Raw genomic sequence first — 6108 nt, 5'->3', positions numbered from 1 at the left:
AATGCAGATTTTTTACTGAATGTATTGTGTTCTATGTTAGAACACAATACATTCAGTAGAAAATCTGCATTTAGAACACAATACATTCAGTAAAAAATCTGCATTTGACCATATTTCACTCAGAACTGTTCTAACACATGTAAGTACATATTATGCAGATATCTATAGTTTCAAATGTGTCACTGTCAACTCTCATAAAGGCCACTTTGGTCCATGTTGCTGTGAAGCGAAGTTGACCTTGTGAAGTACATTCCTGCTGGTATAAGACTATGCAGGTTCCCACAGCATCTAATGACAATTGACTAAGAATTGGCCCCAGTAAGTGTGTTTCGTAAGGGATAATGTATAGAACGCTGGTCATTATCGGAAAATAATTCCCGACAGGATGAACTGAACCCCGACGCGCAGCGTCTCTTACAACATAGACTAAATAGCAGACCAACTTACTGCTAACGCATCACAAAGCAATTTTTACTCTTAACTTTACACATGATGCAGTTTACAGCGTACATGCTTCATGAGACACAAAACAGTACACAGTTCTGGGTTCTGTTCTATTGGTGCCGATGAAACGGCAGTATGTCTAGAGGAGAAAAATGAGGCATACATTGACAAGTGCAACCTGACTTGTGATGCATGATGATGACTGCAAATAACACCTGAGTGAGGAGGGAGAAACCAACATGGTGACTCTGACTCCGATCTGGTTTGTTGTGTTTCACATCCTCTTCTTTTTTCGTCTTTGTCTCCTTGATTGTGTTAAATAACTCCTTTCAACTTTTACTTGTTGTAGATGTGCGTGTTGACTGGATGGTACAGAGAGCCAGAGGCAGTGATTCCCATGGATTACCTAATCTCCTATGACCTATGAGAATTGAAGATTTCCCCCCCTTCAATTTTCATCAAATTATCAATTTGCGTATAAAGACTAGTTTATGTGCACTAAATTAAAATTGGTATTGTTCCAAATGTATTTTTGTATGTCATTATTATTATCAGACAGGGCAGTCTTTTTCTTTTGGTCAATGTTGTCTTTTGACAACAATCTCAACGTGTTCTTTTTTCTGGTTAAATGCAGGTATGGGCTAAAGAATTATTTGTGTTCCCTAAGGATAGAACATGGTCTCAGCAATGTGATTGTCACATTAAAATCAGTGTAAAGGGAAATTCTAAAATGCATTTTCTGTTGAAATGTCAGATTCTGGATCGAGTGCTTAAAACGGCATCAATCGAAACCTATCTGTGCCACTGTTTTTCAAACAACTCTAAGAACATCTTCTCTAATACGTGCCACTGTTTTTCAAACAACTCCAAGAACATCTTCTCTAATACATTCATATTCATATAAAAAGACACTTACCCAGTATTGGAGAAAGCACAGCCATTGACATATCCACCTCTGGGGGAATTTTCATGTAAAATACATGTCCTTCCTCTTTCTTTCTTCCTTATAGCCTTTTTTTACATGACCTGTTTTCTGTTGTGGTCAAGTGTTGAAAGTGGTATAAAAGCTATATGTGGAAATGAGTCAACCTGCAAGCATTACAGTTTTTCACAATTGCTAGAACACCTTTTTCAGAACTCTTTACCTTTTTCTCAAAACTGTGAACACAAAACTCATTTCTCAAGCTACATTCTCGAAACCCTTCAATCTTGTTGCAAAACTGAACAATCACCTCAAAACACTTTTAACTTTGCTCAAAACTAACTAATGGTCTCAAATCATTGAACACATCAGGCAAAATTACACTCCTGCAGAGCAGTGATAAGACAATACACCAAACAATGGAAGACACCGTTTTCAGGGCAGGGTTTATGGCTCCTGGAGGAATTGTATTCATTCTAATTTGAAAAATAAAATATCACAATGAAAATAAAGAATAAGGACTTATATCACTCTCTACTCATATCCTCTAGCCTATATGAAGATATAAATCAATAGTTTTGTAAGTGAACAGAAAGACAGGCCAATACTGTACTGAATATGATTTGTACTGTGATGCCACATACTCTGATAGTACTGTAAGTATGCAATATTGTAATATTGTATTGTGCCTAAATTTAGACTTACTTGATAACTCAGCTCTTTCACTCTCTCAGAGTTGAGCTCAAAGGGTAGTAAGTGTTCAACAGTGGATGTTCAGTGATTACAGTTTTTCACAGTTGCTCAAACACTAAACCCCATTCTCTGAATCAAATTCTCAAATGCCTGAACACATTTATTGAATTATTCCCTTTTTTGGCAAAACCATAGACTACTTTCACCCACTTTCACCCATTTTACCAAACTCATTAACCCTTTTTGCAAAACTGTGAACACATTGTGCATTCTGATGCACTTCTTAATTATATTGATAACCAAGCAACGCAGAAGTTGAACACAATTAGTGCACAGTTGTCTCCATTTGAACACTACCACTCAAAATTGATAACACTTCTGTCTAATGATGTGACAACCAATATAAGTCAGTTCAGAGTTGACAGAGACGCAGGGGACAACAAGTGTGTGTCACAGTAGAAGTGGGGTACAAGGAAGAGGAGGGTGCAGGTAGGAGGAAGAGGATGAAGAGAAAGACAGAGAGTCCCAAGAGTTGCAATACTGTAAATGATGATATTTGGGCAACAATCATTGACCATGTTCTGGTTCATGGAATGCCAATGAGAGAAGCAGGACTTCATGGTCCAACCCAACATCAGTGGTTTCTCTGTGGCGTCAATACTGTAATCCAAAGATTCAGACTACAGAAGAGAAATAGCGTAAATGTCCATTATCATACAGTACAGTAATCACTGAACATCCACTGTTACACACTTACAGTACTACCCTTTGAGCTCAACTCTGAGAGAGTGAAAGAGCTGAGTTATCAGTATGTCCAAGTAAGTCTAAATTTAGGCACAATACAATATTACAGTATTGCATACTTACAGTACTATCAGTCTGTGGCATCACAGTACAAATCATATTCAGTACAGTATTGGCCTGTCTTTCTGTTCACTTACAAAACTATTGATTTATATCTTCATATAGGCTAGAGGATATGAGTAGAGAGTGATATAAGTCCTTATTCTTTTTTTTCATTGTGATATTTTATTTTTCAAATTAGAATGAATACAATTCCTCCAGGAGCCATAAACCCTGCCCTGAAAACTGTGTCTTCCATTGTTTGGTGTATTGTCTTATCACTGCTCTGCAGGAGTGTAATTTTGCCTGATGTGTTCAATGATTTGAGACCATTAGTTAGTTTTGAGCAAAGTTAAAAGTGTTTTGAGGTGATTGTTCAGTTTTGCAACAAGATTGAAGGGTTTCGAGAGTGTAGTTTGAGAAATGAGTTTTGTGTTCACAGTTTTGAGAAAAAGGTAAAGAGTTCTGAAAAAGGTGTTCTAGCAATTGTGAAAAACTGTACTGTACTGTATGATAATGGACATTTATGCTATTTCTCTTCTGTAGTCTGAATTTTAGGATTATTGACGCCACAGAGAAACCACTGATGTTGGGTTGGACCATGAAGTCCTGCTTCTCTCATTGGCATTCCATGAACCAGAACATTGTCAATGATTGTTGCCCAAATATCATCATTTACAGTATTGCAACTCTTGGGACTCTCTGTCTTTCTCTTCATCCTCTTCCTCCTACCTGCACCCTCCTCTTCCTTGTACCCCACTTCTACTGTAACACACACTTGTTGTCCCCTGCGTCTCTGTCAACTCTGAACTGACTTATATTGGTTGTCACATCATTAGACAGAAGTGTTATCAATTTTGAGTGGTAGTGTTCAAATGGAGACAACTGTGCACTAATTGTGTTCAACTTCTGCGTTGTTTGGTTATCAATATAATTAAGAAGTGCATCAGAATGCACAATGTGTTCACAGTTTTGCAAAAAGGGTTAATGAGTTTGGTAAAATGGGTGAAAGTGGGTGAAAGTAGTCTATGGTTTTGCCAAAAAAGGGAATAGTTCAATAAATGTGTTCAGGCATTTGAGAATTTGATTCAGAGAATGGGGTTTAGTGTTTGAGCAACTGTGAAAAACTGTAAGGGTACGTAGGCCTACTACTGTATGGTTGTTTATAGCGCTCTACTGCCCCCTAGAGTTAAAACTAGATATAGTCTAAAGACAGAAGAAGAACAATTGATCAACACAAATGGAAGAGAAACAGGACAGGGAAGTCTGGAGCCAATTCATGTTCCAGGAAATATGCATTTACAGTTTTTCACAGTTGCTCAAACACTAAACCCCATTCTCTGAATCAAATTCTCAAATGCCTGAACACATTTATTGAATTATTCCCTTTTTTGGCAAAACCATAGACTACTTTCACCCACTTTCACCCATTTTACCAAACTCATTAACCCTTTTTGCAAAATTCTTATGCACTTCTTAATTATATTGATAACCAAACAATGCGGAAGTTGAACACAATTAAAGCACAGTTGTCTCCATTTGAACACTACCACTCAAAATTGATAACACTTCTGTCTAATGATGTGACAACCAATATAAGTCAGTTCAGAGTTGACAGAGACGCAGGGGACAACAAGTGTGTGTTACAGTAGAAGTGGGGTACAAGGAAGAGGAGGGTGCAGGTAGGAGGAACAGGATGAAGAGAAAGACAGAGAGTCCCAAGAGTTGCAATAAATGATGATATTTGGGCAACAATCATTGACCATGTTCTGGTTCATGGAATGCCAATGACAGAAGCAGGACTTCATGGTCCAACCCAACATCAGTGGTTTCTTTGTGGAGTCAATAATCCAAAGATTCAGACTACAGAAGAGAAATAGCATAAATGTCCATTATCATACAGTACAGTAATCACTGAATATCCACTGTTACACACTTACTTAGCCTTATTACCATCGACTTTCAAAGGCTCTGCGAGACTTTAGTCTGACCAACAGCCTGTGCTAACACGGTTTCTTGCCAGCGCTGGTTGACCCGCCTCCTTTAAGTGCCTCGATTTGCTACTGGTAGATGTCAGAAAGCGGATTGCCGAGTTTAAACCAATAACAACACTCTTTCCGCTGCCTTGAACACGCCTCTACCCAGAGACGTTGGAGCTGCTCAAAGTTGATTGGTTCTCGACCAAAGGGGGCAGTTCCGCAGATTTCGGGAACTCAGAAATCCTTCTCAATGAGCAGTTGACCAGACCAGCAGCAAAAGCCTGAAGGCGTTGCGTCACTGGGAGGGCGTGCCAGGCTAACACTTACTACCCTTTGAGCTCAACTCTGAGAGAGTGAAAGAGCTGAGTTATCAGTATGTCCAAGTAAGTCTAAATTTAGGCACAATACAATATTACAGTATTGCATACTTACAGTACTATCAGAGTCTGTGGCATCACAGTACAAATCATATTCAGTACAGTATTGGCCTGTCTTTCTGTTCACTTACAAAACTATTGATTTATATCAATATAGGCTAGAGGATATGAGTAGAGAGTGATATAAGTCCTTATTCTTTATTTTCATTGTGATATTTTATTTTTCAAATTAGAATGAATACAATTCCTCCAGGAGCCATAAATCCTGCCCTGAAAACTGTGTCTTCCATTGTTTGGTGTATTGTCTTATCACTGCTCTCCAGGAGTGTAATTTTGCCTGATGTGTTCAATGATTTGAGACCATTAGTTAGTTTTGAGCAAAGTTAAAAGTGTTTTGAGGTGATTGTTCAGTTTTGCAACAAGATTGAAGGGTTTCGAGAATGTAGTTTGAGAAATGAGTTTTGTGTTCACAGTTTTGAGAAAAAGGTAAAGAGTTCTGAAAAAGGTGTTCTAGCAATTGTGAAAAACTGTAATGTTATCAGTACTTGAGTTCATTAACACAATTCTCCATGCTTTTGTTGGATATTTGTTTAAACAAATAAAAATGAAAAGAAAAAGGCAAAACATTATTATCTTAAAAAATGTATTTTCTTTCTCTCATGGGAAATACATCAGCTCTTACTGCATGAGAGCTCACTTGTTTCTCCAAAGGGATGATCTATAGTGGTCACTACTGTTCCTTGTGTTAACATAATTTAAGTAAGACTGAGTAAGTTGCATCATCACCGGTCAAACACTGGTCAAAAGTTTTAGAACACCCCAATTTTCCGACGGGGTTTAAGTCTGGAGA

This window comes from Sardina pilchardus, chromosome 13 (genome assembly GCF_963854185.1).
Source record: "Sardina pilchardus chromosome 13, fSarPil1.1, whole genome shotgun sequence".
Taxonomy (NCBI): Eukaryota; Metazoa; Chordata; class Actinopteri; order Clupeiformes; family Clupeidae; genus Sardina; species Sardina pilchardus.
The sequence above is the reverse complement of the archived record's forward strand: the minus strand, read 5'-3'. Positions refer to the sequence as shown.